At 39.1% G+C, this 23,168-nt stretch overlaps 1 protein-coding gene across 1 annotated transcript in view; it reads right to left on the reverse strand.

The window, feature by feature from the left end:
* TET1 (tet methylcytosine dioxygenase 1) overlaps nt 1-23,168 on the reverse strand; it is a 108,648-nt gene that overhangs the window by 55,043 nt on the left and 30,437 nt on the right. The window lies entirely within an intron of this gene.

A 23,168-nucleotide genomic window follows, 5' to 3' on the forward strand; every position in this document is an offset into this window, starting at 1 on the left:
ATCGATGAGAGAGAGACATCGATCAGCTGCCTCCTGCACACCTCCCACTGGGGATGTGACCGCAACCAAGGTACGTGCCCTTGACCAGAATCAAACCTGGGACCCCTCAGTCCACAGGCCGACACTCCATCCACTGAGCCAAACCGGTTTTGGCTTTCCATTGATTTTTAGAGAGAATAGAAAGGAAGGGGAGAGACAGAGAGAGAAACATCGCATGAGAGACACATCTATTAGTTGCCTCCTGCACACACACATACAATACCATGATGGATTTATTCCCTTTTTTTCTTACTTGTATTTCCATAGCTAACTACAATGATGGGTATTTCTCCTTATTTTTCCATTTTTAATAAAAGTAATAATTTCTAAAGTATTTCTAGATTTGAAGTTTTCTATAATAAAAATATATACAAGAATATTTATGGAAGGCTTATTTGAGCTGCATAATAATGGCAAATATTTCAAAATTATAGAGGACTGAGTGAATAAAGGACAGTATGTTATGTCTATATAATGGAATTTTAAGTAGCCATTAAAATATCATGTACTTAAATGGCAAAAGGTCTAAAACATATCATGAAAAAGAACCTGAAGAACAAATGATACAGACTTCTATGCGTATACTCAAGGAGGGTTGAGAAGAGTGTATCTTCCCAACAATATAAAGGGCCAACAGGTACATGAAAAGGTGCTAATTATTATTAATCACCAGGAAAAGGCAAATCAAAGCCACAATGATTTATCACCACAATGAGATGACAGCATTATTCTCAATAGTGGAGGTAAGGAAACAACCTAAGTGTCTGTCCACAGAAAAATGGGTTTTAAAAAAATGCAAGGTATATGATGGAATATTAGTCAACTTCTGTATTTATTTTATTTTTGGTCATCTGAAAAACTGGATGGGCTGAGCCCCAAAATGGGGCCAACCTATTAGTCAACTTTTTCAAAAGTTCTCATTTGCAATAAGATGGGTGAATTTGATGAGCACTATGCTAAGTGAAATGTCAGAAATAGAATGATAAAAATTGCAGGGTATCGCTTATATGTGCTATCTTTTTTTTTTTTTTTTATTGATTTTTTACAGAGAGGAAGAGAGAGGGATAGAGAGCTAGAAACATCAATGAGAGAGAAACATCGATCAGCTGCCTCCTGCACACCCCCCACTGGGGATGTGCCCGCAACCAAGGCACATGCCCCTGACCGGAATCGAACCCGGGACCCTTGAGTCCGCAGGCCAACGCTCTATCCACTGAGCCAAACCGGTTTTGGCTATATGTGCTATCTTAAAAGGTAAATAAAAGTCAAACTCAGAATCAGAGAATAGAAAAGTGATTGGCAGGGGCTAGGGGAGTAGGGGAAATAGGGAAAGGTTAGTAACATGGTACATACGAACTTTCGATTATAAGATGAATGAGGGCCGAAACCGGTTTGGCTCAGTGGATAGGGCGTCGGCCTATGGACTGTAGGGTCCCGGGTTCGATTCTGGTCAAGGGCATGTACCTTGGTTGCGGGCACATCCCCAGTGGGGGGTGTGCAGGAGGCAGCTGATCGATGTTTCTCTCTCATCGATGTCTCTAGCTCTCTATCCCACTCCCTTGCTCTCGGTTAAAAAAAATCAATAAAATATATTAAAAAAAAAAAAAAAAAAAGATGAATGAGGGCTGCCCTAGTTGGTTGGAGCATTGGCCAGACTGAAGGTCCCGGGTTCAATTCTGGGTCAAGGGGCTGTACCTCCGTTCCAGGTTCAATCCCCAGCCACAGCCAGGTTTGTTCGGGAGGCAATCAATCAATGTTTCTCTCTCTGTGTGTCCCACTCTCTCTAAAATCAATCTTTAAAAAATATCCTGCAGTGAGGATTAAAGAAAGAAAAAAATAGATGAATGAGGATCTAATGTATACCATGGTGACACTGTACTGTATAACTGAAATTTGCTAAAAGAGTAGAATTTAAATGTTCTTATATAAAAAGAAAGGTAAATATATGTGTGAGGTGATAGAAATGTTTAACTCAATTAGGGGAATTCCTGACAAGGTACATACAATATACTAACCAATAACAAATCATCACATTGCATGCTTTAAATATCTTACACCTGTATTTGTCAATTATACCTCAATAAAGCTGGAAAAACTCAGTAACAGTTTAAAAATTAAAACAATGCAGTCAATTTTAAATGTTAGATTAACAAAGAATAGTGATTGAAAATATCTAGGGGTGATAAACTTACTGCTCTTGGTTCAAGTTTAAATTTACAGAGGGAATAGTTACTAAAATTTAAAATGTCACACCTACAGGTACATTCTATGTTTGTGCACGTTTCTCTGGGATATTGTTGCCCATTCTCTGCATTTCAATTCCCCTTGCATTAGGAGTGTCCCTTATGGACAACGTATCACTTAATTTAGATGCAGTTTTATTTACATGAGCGTGGCATTTCATCGAGATGGTGACATTTATCATAATAATAAATGTTTGGTCCTGGCAGATTTTTTGCTAAATGGGTTATTTTTCTTTTTCATTGCCTTTTCCCGCCTATTATTTTAAAAGACACGTTTCTATCTTAAATGTACTGCTAATTCCCTTTATGTCTTTCCGTAGTATTCTTAAATCCATATTTCTCAATCACAACGGAGCTCCACATACACTAAGCCCCAAAGAAGTACACAATAAATTAATATGAAAAGAACCAAGCTGCGAAGAAGTAATAAAGCACAATCTAAAATGATAATTAAATGTTAGCATAGTCATAGGAACATAAACGAAACGTATGTTATTTGGTATGGGGTTAGTTAATTTCACATTTGGCATCATACATCATTTCTGTGACTTTTAATTAATTTGTATAATGAGGTCAATTTTATAATAAACATGATTACTTTTGTAATCATAAAAAAAAAAACGGTATGTTTTTAAGGAAAAGTTTCTTAACTATATGCCCACCGCTGGAATCTCCCTGCTAGGAATTTGTCCTACAGAAATGTATCCTTAAGAACTATATTATGGCCTCAATCCAAGATGGAAGCATAGAAGACCCTGAACTCACCTCCTCCCAAGAACACATGGAGTTGACACCTACAGACAGCAAGCACTCCTGAAGAACTGAGGGCCGACTACATAGCTTCTATGTTATCCGAGAGAGACAGAGAGAGAGAGAGAGAGAGAGAGAGAGAGAGAGAGACCACACAGACTGCTCCAGGCCCAGGAATTCCCCTCAACCCAACTCACAGGGCTCTAGCTGCAGCTCCCACTCAGCTATGGCGTGTCCTCTGGACATGCTGCAGACCACACCCGCTTCAGTGGCTTACCTCTGGGAATCCCTTTGGCTCAGACCAGCCCCAGCTTCCAGTGTGGCCCGTCCCTGCTCTGGCTATAAATGCAGACCCTGGTAAGTCATGTGGCCTGTCCCTACTCCAGCTACAGGTCCAGGCTCTGGTAAGTCTTGTCCCTGCCCACTGCCTGTGGCCACTCAGGCTCCAGCTTGAGTTGACCGGTCAAGAATACCCAGGATACACAGCTACTACACAGGCCACTCCTTCAAGACCGGTAGAGGTTGCTGTTCCACCAAAAGCGATTTAAACAAACCACAAAGAGGCCTGGCTGGTTTGGCTTAGTGGATAGAGCATTGGCCTTTGGACTGAAAGGTACTGGTACCACGTTCGAGTCCGGTCACGGGCACATGCCCGGGTTGCAGGCTTGATCTCCAGTGGGGGACATGTAAGAGGCAGCTAAGCAATGATTCTCTCTCATCACTGATGTTTCTATCTCTCTCTCCCTCTCCCTTCCTCTCTGAAATCAATAAACATTAAAACACACACACACACACACACACACACACACACACACACACACAGAAAGTCAAAATGAAGAGACAGAGAAATATGGACCCAGACAAAATCCCAGAAAAAGAACTAAATGAAACAAACCCAAGCAATTAATCAGATAGAGTTCAAAGCATTGGTTATAAGGATGTTCATTGATCTCAGTGAGAACTTCAACGAGAAGATAGAAAACAATAAAGAACCAGCCATCAATGAGGAATCAAATAACTGAAATGAATACATTAGCTGGAATAAATAGCAGATTGGATGAAGCAGAGAATCCAATTAGTGATCTGGAAGACAAGGTAGTAGAAAACACCCAACTGAAATAGCAAAAAGAAAAAGAAATTTTAAAAATGAGGAGCCTGGCCCTACCCAGTTTATCTCAGTGGAGAGAGAGTCAGCCTGAGGACTGAAGGATCCCGGGTTTGATCAGGGCACATGCCCGGGTTGCAGGCTCCATCCCCAGTGGGGGGCGTGCAGGAGGCAGCAGATCAACAATTATCTCTCATCACTGATGTTTCTATCTCTTCCTCCCCCTTCCTCTTTGAAATAAATAAAAATATACTAAATTAATGAATAAAAATTAAAATTGAGCATAGTTAAAGGGAACTCTGGGACAATGTCAAGAGTACCAACATTTCGCCTGGCTGGTGTGGCTCAGAGGTTGAGTGTTGACCTATGAACCAGGAAGTCATGGTTCAATTCCCAGTCAGGGTATATGCCCAGGTTGCAGGCTCGATCCCAGTAGGGGACGTGCAGGAGGCAGCCGGCCCATCAGTGATTGATGTTTCTCTCATCACTGATGTTTCTACCTCTCTCTTCCTCTCCCTTCCTCTCTGAAATCAATAAAAAAAATAAAAAAGGGTACCAACACTTGGCTCTAGCTGGTTTGTCTCAGTGGATAGAGCGTCAGCCTGTGGGTCCTCTTAGCAAAAAGAGCTGAGTCCAGAGCTGGGTCAGGGAAAGTAAGCCTGCACCACCTTGTGCCCAAAGAGTGACAGGCACAGAGCCAGCCAGCTTCAAGGAGCTACCACTGGCCAAATCTGGGACAGTCTGAGCATCAAAGTAATAATAGTAATGAGCTATAACCCACTGAATAAAATCAGAATCCATAGATCAATACAGAAGTAAATAAATTAGTATAATGTGTACTAATATAAATGCAGAAGGAATGACAGAGTTTGAAAATCAATATGGTAATTTGATTCAGTAAGAGCCATCTGTGTACTATAAGGAATAAGATATTCTCAAAATATCAAATAATCTCCCCACAGGTTAGTACTCTTTTAGAAACTTGGGGGACATGTCCAGGACTCGGTGATCAAAGATAACATCACCAATAAGGAACGAGTCACAATTGCCTGCAACCTGATAGGATCACCTGAAGAACACAGCGTCACTTCTGGGGTATTCCTACCACCTTTTGCAGAACCTGAGACTAATGGAGTATCCGAATAACCCAAGCCGAGGGACAATCTACAAAACAACTGGCCCCTTTCTACAAAATGGCACAATTGAGGGGACAAAGAAAGACTAAGACTGACGCAAATGAAGAAAACTAAAGAAACATGACAGCTGAAATGCAACAGGTGATCCTGAATTGGATCCTGGACCTGAAATATTCTCGACAAGTAGGATAATGGATGAAATCTTAATAAAGCCTATGGTTTGAATAAAGAAAAAAATCCTAAAAAAAAAAACCACAAAACAATCCACCACCTATATTATTAAGGATGCATACGAAAGTGGTAAAACTTTATATAGAAGAGCAAGGAAATTATTATCCTAACTTCAGGAAAGACATTTCCTCTTGGAGACTGGGAGGAGGAGGAGAGGTACAGTGACATACACAGATGATTACAGTACTGGCAATGTGCTATTTCTTAACCACTTGACTGGTGATTAACAGTGTTCTTCTTGTAATAATTCTGAACTTTACAAAAGTCTTATGAAAAAACTCTTGAATTTGTATTTTAGAACTTTAAAGAACTGTAAAAAGCATATGGAAAAACAGCATTACAGTATACCATTTTGCATATGTCCTTATATTATACAACAAAAAAGGTCTGACAGCCCTAACTGGTTTGGCTCAGTGGACAAAGCGCTGGCCTGTGGACTGAAGGGTCCTGGGTTTGATTCCAATCAAGGGCACATGCCTGGGTTGCTGGCTCGATCCCCAGTAGGGGGCCTGCAGGAGGCAGCCAGTCAATGATTCTCTCTCATCATTGATGTTTCTATCTCTCTCACTCTCTCCCGTCCTCTCTTAAATCAATAAAAACATATTTTTTTAAAAAAAAAGATCTGACAACTATTAATACTAAACCCATCTGGGTGAATTGGGGAAGATGAATTGTCCATTACAAAAAATTGACAACTAAAGAACGATATAGCCGAAACCGGTTTGGCTCAGTGGATAGAGCGTCGGCCTGCAGACGAAGGGTCCCAGGTTCGATTCCGGTCAAGGGCATGTACCTTAGTTGCGGGCACAACCCCAGTAGGGGGTGTGCAGGAGGCAGCTGATCGATGTTTCTCTCTCATCGATGTTTCTAACTCTCTATCCCTCTCTCTTCCTCTCTGTAAAAAATCAATAAAATATATATTAAAAAAAAAGAAAGATATAGTAAGTGTCTACTAGAATATCATCTCCTTGAACTCACTCATTATTTGAAATAAAACACGGTTGCCGTCATTGTTTCATGTATTTCCTGGTGCAAATAAAATGCTAGATAAAAATGAAAGCATTATTTAAAAATCTATAAAATTATAATTCATAACAAACTTATAAAACAGGGCACTGCACTTTCTCCCTTCCTCTTAGGTGTGTCTTTTGAGGGTTATAAAAAAGGCAAATTTACGTCTAGGACTACATTACTTTTAATTCCTTTTAAAAATCATATATATCATGGAATATAAATCCAATGAAGGAAAAGAAAAAAAGAAATCAGAAAGGAGCAAAGTCCTGAATTCCACAGTTCCCAAAAGATGGATGTTACACAATAAAATAGAAAAATCACAAAATTTTAATATCCTACAACTGAGGACGACGGAAAAGTGTGCACAGCTGTAAGGCTTTTTTAAAAAAATCAACAAAATAACATCGAAAAATTGTTTCCTAGCCCTAGCTGGTTTGGCGCCGTGGATAAAGTGTCAGCCTGTGGACTGAAGGATCCTGAGTTCCATTCCAATCAAGGACACATGCCCAGGTTGCAGGCTTGATACAGAGTACGGCATGCAGGGGGCAGCCAATCAATGATTCTCTCTTATTATTATTGATGTTTCTCTCTCTCTCCCTCTCCCTTCCTCTCTAAAATCAATAAAAATATATAATAAAAAATAGTATTTAAAAAGAAAATAAATAAAAATGGTCTCCTACTCTGTGAACACTGTTTTCTGCTATCGCTGAATTTTTCTCATCTCTCTTTGATGAATCAGGAAGTTACAACCTGACCCCAAAATACCTCTATTCTACACCTCTCTGGAAAGCTGCCAGGTAGACTCAAGTGGCCTGTTTCTAAACCATTTTGATGCTGTTAGCAAATGAGATGACAGCCAAGGAATCCGAGCTTTGAGAACACAAGGCTCCAGGCATGAGGAAGCCTCAGCAGATGTTACACGTTTGGACATTAATAATGAAGCAATTCCTACAAGGCCTCTTGATATTTTACTTGCAAAACTGATTCAAACAAAGAAGCTTGGGAAAAAGCAACAAGAGGGACTGAAAGCTGGATTAAAGTGTAAACAAAGGACCCTTGCCAGGGGCTAGCAGTTCTTGAGTAGCAGAGATTCAAAAAGAATCCAAGACCCTCTAAATCCAACAAGAGATTGAAAAACGCAGATACTATTACACAGAGTGATAGTATATATCAATTACATATCCATAAAGCTAAGGAAAAATAAAATTTAAAAATGTTTCAATAAAAATAAAGTTTAATATTTGGGGAATGCTAAAAATAAGAACATAAAAAAGAAAACAAAATAAATTTGTTGAGATTATTAAATCAAGCCGACCAGCATGGTTCAGTGGCTGAGCATAGACCTAAGAACCAGAAAGTCATGGTTTCATTCCCGGTCACAGCACATGCCCGGGTTGTTGGCTGGATCCAGTGGAGGGCGTGCAGAAGGCCCTCTCATCCTGAATTTAATCATGAGGGAGCATCAGACAAAGTCAACTTGAGGGACTCCACAAAATACTGTGTCTGACCAGGATTGCTCAATAGTACCAATGCCACTAAAGACTTCCAAAACACTGAGGCACTGTTGCAATTTGGAAATTAGGAAGACATGACAACTGAACATGATGAGGGACCTTAGGATTGAATTCTAAAAAAAAAAAAAAAAAAAAAAGATGACATTAGTGGGGAAATTGGCCAATTTTGAGTTAGTTCTTAAAATAGTAATTAGTGCCCTAGCTGGTTTGGCTCAGTGGACAGAGCGCCGGCCTGCGTACTGAAGGGTTCTGGGTTGGATTCTGGTCAAGAGCACATGCCTGGGTTGCAGGCTTGATCCCCAGTAGGGGGCCTGCAGGAGGCAGCAGATCAATGATTCTCTCATCATTGATGTTTCTATCTCTCTCTCCCTCTCCCTTCCTCTCTGAAATCAATAACAACATATTTTAAAAAATAGTAATTAGTATAGTGTCAATGTTAATATCCTGATATTGATCGTGGTACTATGGTTATGTATGATATTGACATGTAACCTTTAAAAAAATACATTGTTAAATCTCTTTCTTTGTTTAGACTGTAGTAGACATACATACTTTCAAGACTCATCCAGTTGGTTAGAGTGTAGTCCTGATATGCCAAGGTTTTGGGTTTCATCCCCATCAGGGCACATGGAAGAAGCAACCAACGAATATACAAATAAGTGGAACAATAAATCAATGTTTCTCTCTCCCCTCCTCTCTCTCTCTCTCTCTCTCTCTCTCTCTCTCTCTCTCTCTCAAATCTATACATAAATTTAAAAACACTCTTTCCAAACTGCTCTCCAGAAAGATAGTACCAACTTATTTTCTGAGTACCAAGACTATCCTATTTTAATTAATTTTCCCCATATTTACTAACCTTGTTCTTTTTCCTTGCCAAATTCAGGTGGAAAAATAAAATCATAGTATGCATATTTTTCAATTTATTATAGAGGCTGACCATTTAAAAATTAGTTCTTGGACATTAATATCCCTTCTTTTGTGAAGTTAACCACTCAGTAAGTTTTTGCCTTTGTTTAAACCTCCAGGTGCCTCTTTTATTCTATCAACGATGAGAATCATTGATTGGCTGCCTCCTGCACGCCCCACATGGGGAATCGAGTAGGCAGCCCGGGCACCTGGAATCAAACTCGACCTCCTATTTCTTAGCTTGATGCTCAACCACTGAGCCATGCTCTCTGGGCAAACATCTTTTTTCTTAATTTATCTTATTGTTGAAAGTACTACAGATGTAACCTATTTTTCTCCATTGACCCCTTCTAGCCTGCACCCTTACCACCACCACCACCACCACCACCACAACCCCCTTCCCCCATCACCCCCTTCCCCCATCGCCCCCTTCCCCACCCCACCCCATGCCCCAGGCACTCAGCACACAATTGCGTGTCCATGGGCGATGCATATAAATTCTTTGGTTAATCTCTTCCCACCCACCTACTATTAAACATCATGAAATTCAATTCCTCCTAAATTCTATCATTCACTAATTCAAAGATTAAAGGCAAATGATAAAGTTGCAAGGTAAGTTCTATTTACTGTATACAACTACTAAAATTCCCACCAACCCGTAGCATAAAGAGAAAAAAAAACAACACAAAAAACCACCCACCCCACCTCACTTTTAACTTCTTTCATGCTGTTAGTGCAGGTTCAATATTACATGACATTGCATAGACTATATAACATCTATAATAATAAAAGCCTCACATGCTAATTAGGCCAGACATCCTTCTGGATATCCATCCTTCCTTCCGGACAATGCTGCAGTGGACAGGGGAGGTGGCAGAGGCGGCCGCTGCAGCAGTGGGGGCCCTAGGCCCTTGCATGAATTTCATGCATTGGGCCTCTAGTCTTTCAATAAATGTGTTCAATAAAGTATGTCTACCTTATTAGTAATTATAACTAGAGGCCAGGGACACGAGATTCGTGAATGGGTTGGGGTGGGGGGGTCCCCTCAGCCCGGCCTGTGCCCTCTCACAGACCCCTCGCTTCTTACTGCCCACCTGTAGTGGAGGTGGGAGAGGCTCTGGCCACCGCAGCTGCGCTGGACAGTGGACAGCAGCCAGCCGCGAGCAGTGAGCCCCGAGCCTGGCTTGCTGCTCCTTAGCACTGCCTCAGAGATGGAGAGGCTCCCATGCCGGAAACCACCGCTGGCAAGACCAGCTTCTGGCTGAGCAGAGCTCCTCCTGTGGGAGCGCAGTGACCACCAGGGGGAAGCTCCTGCGTTGAGCATCTGCCCCAGGTGGTCAATGAGCGTCATGGTGACCGGTCATTCCGCCAAGTTGGTCGATTTGCATATTACGATTTTATTATATAGGATTATTATATAGGATGATGAAAAACTAGAAGCCAATTAATTCTCCTGGATAATTCTCTTGTTCCAAAAATGTCACCATAATGTATGATGTTACTATTTTTATGTCATATATATAATATTATTCAAAAATAAATTAAGGCAGTTATTATAAAGCCATATGATGGGTAACAATTAGCAAGGATGTAGCTAGCACTAGAATGACAACGAAAACATTGCCAAACCAAATGATGAAGATGTGAAGCAACAGAAATTCTCATAATTGCATTGAAAGTATAAAATGGTACATTCACTTGAGAAAAGTGTCTTCATAAAGTATTAAACATAACATCTACTTCATGACTCAGAAAGTTAACTCCTATTTACCCAAAAGAAATGAAAATATGGACATTAAAAAAATATATATATGTATGTATGAATGTTCATGCCCAGCTGACATGGCTGTGGTTGAGCATCGACCTATGAACCAAGATGTCACAGGTGAATTCCCTGTCAGGGCAAATGCCCAGGTTGTGGTCTCCATCCCCAGTGAGGGGTGTGCAGGAGGCAGCCAATCAATGATTCTCTCTCATCATTGATGTTTCTATCTCTCTCTCCCATGTTCTCTCTGAAATCAATAAAAATTTGAAAAAGAATGTTCATAGCAGCTTTATTCCTAATACCCCAAAACTGGAAACCATTCCCATGTCTCAATGAGAGAATGGATAAACAAAGTGTGGTATATTCTTACAATGGAATACTCCTCAGATATAAAAAAATAACTAACATATGCACCAACATGAATGCTACCTTGTATGTATACAGACTCTCTAAATAATATACACAAAACTACTAAGTACCTCAGATGTGAGAGGAAGGAGAGATAATGAGCATTTAGGAGAACTTGCATCTCCTCTTCATACACTTCTCTGAATTTCAAGGCTGCTTTTTGTGTGTGTAATTTAAAATGTTTTAAAAAATGATTTTATAAGATTTCCTTTTAAATCATATTTATGTTTGCATTTTCTTCCTTAACAAAATTAATTTTGACTACACTTTGATGTTTCCCTTGGATCATTCATTGTACACAGGATTGTAGTATACTTTTGCTGCCATTATGATAAACTATATGCTTCATCCATTATGATAAACTATATACTTCACTCCAGTAATTTTATGAGTTCTGTTTCTTGTATTTATCCTGAAGGATATTTAATGTAATTTGTTACCTATCAGGTTCATAAAAAAATCTTTTATTCTTTTTCTTTTTCTTTTTTTAATATACATTTTTATTGATTTCAGAGAGGAAGGGAGAGAGAGAGAAACATCAATGATGAGAGAGAATCATGGAATGGCTGCCTCCTGCAGGCCCCACACTAGGAATCAAAACCGGCAACCGGAGCATGTGCCCTGACTGGGAATCCAACAAATCCTTTATTCTTTTCTTCAAAGCTACAGGGTCCTAAATTGAAGAAGTAAGTTGTTACTGATTATCTTTTTTTTTTTTTTAATATATTTTATTGATTTTTTACAGAGAGGAAGGGGGAGGGATAGAGAGTTAGAAACATCGATGAGAGAGAAACATCAATCAGCTGCCTCCTGCACACCCCCCCAATGGGGATGTGCCCGCAACCAAGGTACATGCCCTCGACTGGAATCGAACCCGGAACCCTTCAGTCCGAAGGCCGATGCTCTATCCACTGAGCCAAACCGGTCAGGGCATGATTATCTTTTATTTTACTTTATCTCCATTGAATTTCTCTGAGCTGGGCTTCTTTCTTTTGTATTAGGTGCTTGATAAGATCGGATTGTGTGGAAGACTAAAGCCAGAAAAGGCAAGATAAAGAAGGAATGAAGTCTGCCACATTACCTTGGAATTCTATGCCCAATAAGCCTCATCATCATAATTATCTGCTTTTTTTTTTTTTTTCAACATCCCAGGTATACCCACATTTTACCACACAGTGACCTGACTTCAACTTTCTCAACCAAAAGTAACCATTTCACTACATTGTGCATGAGGACATTAAATACAGCCACAGCATTTTTTCATTATTACTTAAAAGTTTTATTCATTTAATCTATAAAACTTAAGACATGCCATTTTTAGACCCAAAAGAAAATCAAGGTGCCTTAAAGGTAACAAAATACATAACAGAAAGTTTATGTTAAAATGGGGTCCATCCTAGTATTTCATTCAGACAAGAATTATGAATGGATACTGAACATCAATGAGAAGTAGCAGAACTTATATGAAATAGCTCGACAAAAGATACTTAATCACAAAAGGAAAACATAATTTAATATTGGAGAAACTTGACAGATACCACCTTAATGAAGGGATCAATGTTAAAACCATATTAATGAAACACATTGACATAATGTATCTCTAGATATGATTCCCTAAGGACACAAACTTGTTTCTCAGGCATTCTTGTTAAAAATGGATAAGCAAAAAAAAGGATAAGCAACCACTGAATAAAGTCAAATTAAGGAACTTACTATTAAGGACAATTGGTAAAATCTGATCAGTAGATTGAATAGCAATGGTATTGCTATCAGTGTTAACTTCCTGATCATTGTACTACAGTTATATAAGAAGAGGTTCTTGTTTGTAAGAAATACGCACTTTAGTATTAAAGGGTAAAGAGACATCATGTCTGAAACTTAATCTAAAAGAATTCAGGGGAGACAAAATCTATGTGGAGAGACAGATGAACAAGATAAAATGTTAACATTTGGGTAAAGTGGGTGAGTGGAGTATGAGAATATACTATTCTTATACAGCTTTTCTGTTGTTTAAAATTATGTTGATTGCCAAAACCGGTTTGGCTCAGTGGATAGAGCATTGGCCTGCAGACTGAAAGGTCCAGGTTCGATTCTGATCAAGGGCATGTACCTGGGTTGCGGGCACATCCCCAGTGCGGGGTGTGCAGGAGGCAGCTGATCGATGTTTCTCTCTCATCGAGGATTCTAATTCTCTATCCCTCTCCCTTCCTCTCTGTACAAAATCAATAAAATATATTTTAAAAAATTATGTTGATTTTTTAAAAAATTGTAATGAAGTCGCCAAAAATAAGTAGAAAGATAAGATACTTTCTCATTTCAGAGTTGAGCATATTACACTGCTTAGCCAATTAATTTGGTTTCGTTTTCTGGCTGAAAAGTCAAAATAGGAAAACACATTGTTTATATTGTCCTTTTTTTTATTTACCTTTGGCAGCACATAATTTAATCTTCACATTTATTAACTTTAATTTTTGAGTTAAAATTTTCACTAGACATTATATTGAGCAGACGTTAGCCTGCCAGGCTTTGTTTTCATTTTTTAAAATATGTTTTATTGATTTCAGAGAGGGAGAGGGAGAGAGAGAGATAGAAACACCAATGATGAGAATCACTGATTGGCTGCCTCCTGCATGACCCCTACTGGGGATTGAGCCTGGAACCCGGGCAAGTGCCATGACCAGGAATCGAACCCGAGACCCTTCAATTCACAGGCTCAATCCATTGAGTCAAACTGGCTAGGGCCTGCCAGTCTTTAAATGTGTTACAATGAAAATTATCTTAGGAAAAGTGGCCCAGGTAAACTAACTCACCTTTCCAAAAGCCCTCAGTTGTTTTAGTGAAGTGACCAAATATCAGAGGCTTTAAATAAACCCTCCACAGCTGGATTAAATTTCTCATGAAATAGCAGCTAGCTATTACACACCATCCATGGAGTGAGGGCGTACACTCTATTTCCTGGTTGGAATGATGAAATTAACATTTGAAATAGATTCTAATCATTTTAATCAACAAATAGCCTCAGATTTTTATAATGTTCATCAGAACCCTCACTTCAAGCCAGTGATACTTTTGTGTTTCCCCATGGCTCTATAAATACCACTGCTTCATTTTTCATTTCTTTATTTCAGTGAGCTAACAATTAAGGCATCCTGTTGTCTTCCATTTCCCTGCAACCAACTGCTCTAGATACAGCAGATCAGTTTAATTTCTGAGTCTATTCAACTACATTTATTTTTTTAATCTGCTAATCTCCAATTTTGAATTTAGAATTCAATCAAGGAAGTATTGGACAGTCTCCAACAAAGACCTCAACAGATAAATGTGGAATCTAACTCAATCCTGAATTTTACTGTGACCCAAATTTATTTGTTTGTTTGTATGTTTGTTTTAATCCTTACCCCAGGATATTTTTCCATTGATTTTTTTGAGAGAGTGGGAGGGAGAGAGAGGGGGGAGAGAGAGAGAGAGAGAGAGAGAGAAAGACATCGATTTGAGAGAGACACATCGATTAGTTGCCTCCCAGAAACAGACCAAGGCCAAGGATGGAGCTTGCAACCAAGGTATGTGCCCTTGACCAGAACAAGAACCTAAGACCCTACATCCCAAGGACCCGTGCATGCTCTAGCCACTGAGCAAGGGCTGATGCTCTATCCATCGGGACAAACTAGCCAGGGCTGTTAGCCAGAATTCTTGATCTTCAAATCAAAAGATTTTTTAAAAAATATATATTTTTTTATTTTAGATAGGAAAGGAGGGTGAGAGATAGAAACATCAGTGATGAGAGAGAATCATGCATGCCCCCCCACTGGGGATTGAGCCCACAACCTGGATATGTGCCCTTGACCAGAATCGAACCCAGGACCTTTCAGTTTGCAGGCTGACGCTCTATCCACTGAGCCAAACCAGCTAGGGCTAAACTGACATTTATTGAGTTATAGGCACAAGATATTACATGAAGACACTATGCAGAACACAAAGTTGAATGCTGTTCTAAACTGAAAAGGTTTATAATCTAGTTAAAAGTATAATGAAAATAGCCCACTGGTTTGGCTCAGTGGTTGAGCGTCGACCTATGAACCAGGAGATCTAGGTTAGATCCCCGTGGAGGCACATGCCCAGGCTGTGATCTCAATCCCCAGTAGGGGATGTGCAGGAGGTGGCTGATCAATGATTCTCATCATTGATGCTTCTCTCTCTCTCTCTTTTCCTTTCACTCTGAAAAAAAATCAATAAAAAATATTTTTAATATATATTTTTATTGATTTCAGAGAGGAAAGGAGAGGGATAGAAACATCAATGATGAGAGAAAAATCACTGACCAGCCGCCTCCTGCACGCCCCCTACTGGGAATCGAGCCCGAAACCCAGGCATGTGCCCTTGACCATAATCAAACCTGCGACCCTTCAGTCAGCAGGCCGACTGAAGGTTCTATCCACTGAGCCAAACCAGCCAGGGCTAAAAATATATTTTAAAAAATAAAATAATAATGAAAACAACTTAAAATGTAAACCCATTAATATCCTATAAAGAATCCTATTTTATATTAAGAATCATAACAAAAACAGTAATGATAGCTATCATTAATTTAATATCTACTATGTATGAGATAAATTCAGTAAATTATAAATTATGAAATCTACCAAAGAGCCTGTGAATTATTCTTCCTCTTCTACAGATAATGAAAATAGGTATCAAAAAGAGTTCAGTTAGCCCTGGCTGGTTTGGCTCAGTAGACAGAGCATCAGCCTGCGGACTGAAGGGTCCCGGGTGAAATTCCAGTCAAGGCCATATGCCCGAGTTGCAGGCTCCATCCCCAGTGGGGGGCTTGCAGGAGGCAGCTGATCAATGATTCTCTGTCATCATTGATGTTCCTATCTCTCCCTGTCCCCTCCTCTCTGAAATCAATAAAAACATATTTATTTTTTATAGAAAAGTGTTCAGTTAGTCCTAGCCAGTTTGACTCAGTGGATCGAGGATCATCCTGGGGACTGAAGGGTCCTGGGTTCGATTCTGGTCAAGGGTACATGCCTGGGTTGCCAGCTTGATCCCCAGTGGGGGGGGGGGGGGGTGTTTGCAGCTGATTAATAATTCTCTCTCATCATTGATGTTTCCATCTCTCTCTCTCCCTCTCCTTTCCTCTTTGAAATCAATTTTAAAAATTTTTTTTATTGATTGATTTTTAATTTATTTTTTATAGAGAGGAAGGGAGAGAGAGACAACACCAATTTATGCATTCATTGGTTCTTACTTAAATGTGCCATGACCAGGGATCAAACCCACAACCTTGGTGTATCAAGACAATGCTCTTAATCAACTTAGCTACCCAGCCAGGGCCAAAACATTTCTAAGACAGTTAGAAAACAAAACAAAACAAAACAAAAAAAATCTTTCAGATAATTTTGTTAATAATTTGGTAAGAACGTTATGTGATTTTATCTGGAAGAAATCATGTTTAAGGTATAAAACATCACTGTAACTTGTATCATTTCAAATGTGTTCATCCCAGTTTACCTTTATGTTTTAAACTGAGTCCTAGAATTCAAACTAACCATTTTTTTAAAATATATTTTTTATTGATTTTTTACAGAGAGGAAGGGAGAGGGATAGAGTTAGAAACATCAATGAGAGAGAAACATCGATCAGCTGCCTCCTGCACATAGTGGGATGTGCCCGCAACCGAGGTACATGCCCTTGACCGGAATCAAACCCGTGACCCTTCAGCCCATAGGCTGACATTCTATCCACTGAGCCAAACCGGTTAGGGCTAACCATCATTTTTTTATACTTATGATGTACTAGTCTTTAATGAATAGACTGCTAAGAAAATACACATTTTCTGAAAGATTCACTCAATATTTTTAGAAACATGTATTACATATATGAATACAATAATAATATCACTGATTGAGAAATTACTGTCCTAGCACTTTACATGTATTAAATCCATTTAACTCCCTAACAATTCCATGATCTTATGGGTGTATACCACGTTTAAAATTAAACACTCACGCAACATAATGCTTAAAATAAATAATTCAGTAATTTAAAACTAAGTTCCTAAAGTAAGTTTAACATCTGATTCCTTAGAATCATAAGAACCTATACTTTAATCAAATTCATGACATCACTACATTTTAAATATCTATAATAATAAAAGTGTAATATGCTAATTAGACTGGACGTCCTTCCGGACGACCTTCTGAACGAAGCCAGGGCTGCGAGGGAAGCCCGGGTTTCCGGGTGCCAGAGGGAAGCCGGTGGGGGTGGGCGGGGGGGAGAGAGGAAGGTCTACTCTTGCACAAATTTCATGCATTGGGACCCTAGTAGTTGATAAAATTGTAGCATCTGTTCCCTTAAAATTTGTCACATACAGAAAGAAAGACCTATTTTTAGTTCACAAAGGACTAAAGAAGATACTATTTAAAGCTATAAAGCATCAGGGGGACAGACAGGTGGAGGTAGAGGGGGGGATCCATGGGGGAAAGAAGGGGACATCTATAATACTTTCAAAAATAAAGATAAACGTAAAAAATAAAAAGTGCAAACAAACCCCACATAAAGCATCAGAACAGTTTTAAAGAAGATACTGTAATCTTAATTCTCTTGCATAGCTAGGTAAATCTTTAAAAACATTATTTCTATGACATATGTTGGAAATTAAAAAACCATTATTAAATGGATTATAAATCTGAAAATGAATTAAGATACTAGTAAGGTTTTGTCAGAATATGAAGAGTTATACAATAAGGAAGGTAGACCACAGAAAAAAGTACGAATCCAGCACAATCAACACAAACACAGTTATCAGATGAGCATAAGTACTCAAGATGCAAGACATTATGTTCTTTTCTGTGCTAGAAAGAATTCAACAGACGTTTTTTTGTGGCCTAAATGAAATTTTCCTCAAGCCCATTCACCCCACTTGGCTTTCATTCACTCTGATTCTCTCTGGTTGGGAACATTCCTAGAAATTACAGAACGGAGTCTTGAGTCACTGGAAATGTACATGCTCCAATGATAAATGAATGATTTGACTGTGTGTGAGCTGGATTAGTGACAACTCAGTCCTGAAATCAGTCTGATCATCTCTGGGCAAAATGCTATCCTACAATTTCCCCATATGCAAACCAGAAGCCCCATGTGTGCCTTTGACTGTGTGAATAAACACTGATGGATGAACACACGGCTTTGACAGTTTTTGCCAGCGTATGACATAATGAGGAAAATAAGGACCATGTGTTGAAACATAAGTCTAAATTATTAAATGTATGTGAACATCCTGTATTGAGATTATTTTCTTCCAATTCATATATATACGAAGCTGGAATCCTGTTATAGATACTCTCACCACCCACTCTCAATCTCCCCTGCCCCCCTGGTCTGTTATATTCAGAAGTATGAGATTCACTGCCTAGGACCATGGAGGACTCTATCAAAATGGCATGTTTTATTTCCTCAATAATGGCCTATCACTTAAACTTGCAACATGCAACATGTTGCTATAAGTCGTGGAATGTTACATTATAACCACAGTTAAGAAAAGTTTATCATTTCCCCAATGATTTGTTTTACTAACTGAAACAAAATTTTAGATAATTGTGCAGAGAAAAATCTTTAGTAACTGTTATCCTTCATTATATTATAATTTAATGGGGTTTTTTTTTTAATAAATAAGATAACTCAATTATAGTTAATCTGGTACTTTTAAGGCAGCACGAGTCTGTGCTGCTTTATAAATGAAGGGAATAGTTCTCAAAGATATCACGTAACTGTCCCTAGGTGGTGTTTTCCCTCTCTCAGCAGTTTTTTGGTTTCCATACCACAATTTGTAATTTATCCATTTGTCTTTAATTTTTTTATTGGCCCGCCTTTCCTCCCCACCATTTAGTCTCCTTGAAGGCAGAAACTATTGTCGCCAGAGCATTTAGTATGTACTAAAATATATTTAAGGATGTTAATAATAATGGTGTTCAGAAAAGATTTATTAAGCATTTATTATGTGCAATGATAGTAATACTAAATATTTTGAATGTCACTATGTCATGCAAATCAGGAAGATGTATGAAAGTGATTAATATATTATTTGATTTTCCTTTTTTTAAAAAAAAATATATGTTATTGATTTTTTACAGAGAGGAAGGGAGAAGTATAGAGAGTTAGAAACATCGATGAGAGAGAAACATCGACCAGCTGCCTCCTGCACACCACCTACTGGGGATGTGCCCACAACCAAGGTACATGCCCTTGACCGGAATCGAACCTGGGACCCTTAAGTCTGCAGGCCGATGCTCTATCCACTGAGCCAAACCGGCCAGGGCTGATTTTCCTTTTAAAACATATTTCAAGCTATGTAAGCATGGCCTTGACCGATGGGACCCAGTAGTAAGAGTACCAGTCCAGGCAGCAAAGTGTCTCGGGTTTGATTCCCGGTCAAGGGCAAATACCTGGGTTGGCAGGTTTGATCCCCAGCCCAGATTGGCACGTGTGGGAGGCAAACAATGGATGTGTCTTTCTCACATGGATGTTTCTCTCTCTCTCCCTCCATCCCTTCCTCTCTTCCTAAAATTAATGGAAAAATATCTTCGAGTGAAGATTAACAAATATATATATATATATGTAAATGTAATACGCCAGTGTTTGTTCTAAGTGAAATATACATCTTACATGTTCCCTACTCCCCATCACTCCCCATCACCTGCTCTCCTTTATCGCCACCATCAAGGAAGGAAGGTAAAGGAAGAGCAGGGCAGCTAGTGCGGAAGCTGGCGGGAAGATCACCTAGTTTTGATTTTTTTCTTTTCTAAATCATCTGTAGTCTGTGTCCTGGTTTACTACCCACTTCATATGTGTTCACTCAAATACTACTTTGAAGGTATTTTATAATCAAATCGCTAGAAAATGTCCCTTACCAGCCTCAAAAGGGTATCTAATTACAGAATGTACCAATGGGGTCCTCTCTCAGGGATGCTCACATTTATTTAGAAATGACTTTAGATTTATAGTTTAATTGAAAAAATAATAAGAGTTCTATATACCTCACCCAGCCTTGCCTGATGTTACCTTCTTTTTAAAAAGCTTTTAAAAGTTTATTTTATTGATGACAGTGTTACAGATGTCTCCCATTTCCCCCTCTAACATAAGCATGGTTCTAGTACTATTTCTGACCCTACCGTACTGCCCTATGGTCATTAGCGATGCTGCATATGCTGTGTGCCCCACCAGGTCCACACGCCAGCCTTACATGCCAGGGAAGGCTGACCAAGATGTATTTCATCAGTGGGATCCCTTTCCTTTTCACTTCTGAGTGGGAGCAACCCCAGAAAGCAACAGGAAACCGGAGGGCAGGGGATTTATTTCCACACCCTCCACGCTCCAGCTTTCTCTTTGCAGGAAGGTCCCTTTACCCAAGGCCCACAACAAAATCTCTGCTCACTGTACTCAGCTGCAACTCTTGCACCTGCTCCCAACCCCTCACGCCCCTTCAGGCCCAGGAGTGGCGAATGCTCTCTGATGTCATTAGAACCGACCTTTTTCCATAAGCCTGCCCACACCTCGCAAACAATCCCTTTGTTAAATTACCCTCAATACCCCCAATTTCTCCGGGGAGCAAAGACTGACAACCTAACCAAAGCGATGTTACCTCAAAATTGACTTTCTCTAAGTCTAAGGGAATATATCCTTCTACCCCCAACACACAAAGAAAAGATTATTTTACATAAATGCTTTGACCAGGTGAAGCTCCAAATGATACCACTCACAAGTCAAATTTCAAGAATCAGGGCCTGAAATTATTTCACACCTTTACCTTATTCAAGAGTCATGGAACGAATTATAGCACAGCTAAGAAGCTGCCATTTATATATGAAAACAACCCCGTGATCATTAACAGGCCTTGGGCAGGAACCTGGTCCTATAGCACCTCGAGGGGCAGAAGTTTGTGCTGGCCTGCCACCCCCTCAGTCACTTGACTTGATTCCCAGAAACTGTCATTTCAGCTAGAGGAAAAGGGGCTCTCGAGTCTAGAATTTGAGGTCACTGTCTATAATTTATACTGTTGAGTTACAGTAGAACGAACATAGGTCCTGGATACAGATTGTTCAAAGATGAGAGGTGTGAGACACACCAAGAAACTTCAGCCCCACAGCTAATCTGTGTTTATTAGTGATCAGGTTCAGAGTTGGATAGGACAAGCTTCAATTCTATACCCAGTTTCCTTAATCAGACTCTTTATTAGCCAACCACTTCCTCATAGAGGATGAGGGTGAAAGTTAGTCAAGGTACCTACTACAGCATCTACCCTAACAAAGAACAAAGGACCCAAGATATTTGAAAATCTAAGAGGCCAGAGTCAAAGGAAGCAGACTAGTTCTCTGGGACAATGCCAAAGGCAGAGAGAAAATTAGAAAGGAGACCAGTTGTAACCTATAGGTCCTGTCATTGATCTCCTGGGTGCAGCCAGCTGGTTATTAAGTCTGTTTTCAACTTAAATTGAAGGTTGTACTCTCCCCCTCTCACCTCCCCAAAATGTGGAATTCATTTTGCTAACATCCCCTTCAGGGTTTTATAATATTCTACATTTGCTCTAACTGTATTTTACACAACCAAGCTAAAATATCAAAGTATTTTAGCATTTCTTCTAGGAAGCAGAGAAAGCTTTCTTAAAAAAAAATATCAAAAATTGTGTCCACAGAATAGTAGATAAAATATTTTAAAATGCCAACATCAGAAAAATATTTTTTTTCTCCTTTCAGAGCATTTCCCTACTCTTGTACAATAATTGATAACTCTAGAGGAAAGTGAGCGAGAATTCAGTTCTGTTGTGGCCCATGAATTTCAACCACCCAAAGGCACTTATTTTTTAAAAAGTCAGAGTCCACTGCCATTATTCAAAAAAAGCAACACACCGTATATTTATTTCTGAAATTTATTTCAGGCAACAGGACACCCACACACTGACAAAACAAACACAGAATTAAATAGTACTACCATACCCCAATTCTGCTTCCTAGCAAAGGTGGATGATTTAAGCTACCAAGCTTAGTCTATATTAGTTTGTCCATATAGTTTCTCCCTTTATTCTATGCCCTCACCCCTGCCTCCCACAAATTTCAAAGCCATTTATTAACAGTAGGACTAAAACTATTTCTCCCTTGAAGATATTAAGACAAAACACCCAAGTAGGGCTTTTGATTATATACTTATATAGTTGGGATGGGTGGATCAATATGCAGGGGCGGGGAAAAAACCACACACAAACACACACACCACACACAGAAGAGGGTTTAATTTACTTTGAAAATAACCAGTATTCTATTTGTCCAGGCCAAAGGAGAATCTGTGCCAAGCAATTTCATTCACTTATCATGCCTAGCACACTGATGACTGTATGGTAAATATTAAATCAATACTTGCTGGTTGATGAAAAATGTACATGGCCATGTTGTGTACACACAGGAAACAGAAACTCGAGGTGATCAGACAAAATTAGAAAGCAATGCAAGGTTTGGTTCTCCATGCCAATAACATTTTCAAGATGCACACTGGGAAACGAGTGAAATTAAAATTTGCCACATTCATAGTTCAACATGCTGTTTCCTCTTTGACTGCTAAAACTTCATTTGTAAAAGAAAAGCTATGATAAGGTTAAAATACTTTACATTATAGGTGCACAATACAATATTAAAGGCCAGCAGTTTTATTGCTTAATGTCTTCTAGAATGAAAAGGTTGCTTGCTCAGGTTGCTTACATTTATAATAGCAATATACCACTGGAAGGGAAACCTTTAACACTTACTTGCTAGACTAAAGCTAGCCTCCAACTTTTAGCAATGCCTTATGCTTTTAAGTTAACCCTTTTCAATACTGTACAAAGCTCATAACAGGAATTACTAGCTTATACCGAATTAAGTTACTACTAAATACTCATCAGGTAAACTACTGAAAATAAAGAAAACATGCATATTCCTACAGCTCTATGAATGTCAAAATTAAAGATGATATAATGATAATTTAGGATTAAGCGAGTATAATTCGGCTGTAAGATCTCAATGGCTTACA

The sequence above is a fragment of the Eptesicus fuscus genome, chromosome 17, assembly GCF_027574615.1.
Source record: "Eptesicus fuscus isolate TK198812 chromosome 17, DD_ASM_mEF_20220401, whole genome shotgun sequence".
Taxonomy (NCBI): Eukaryota; Metazoa; Chordata; class Mammalia; order Chiroptera; family Vespertilionidae; genus Eptesicus; species Eptesicus fuscus.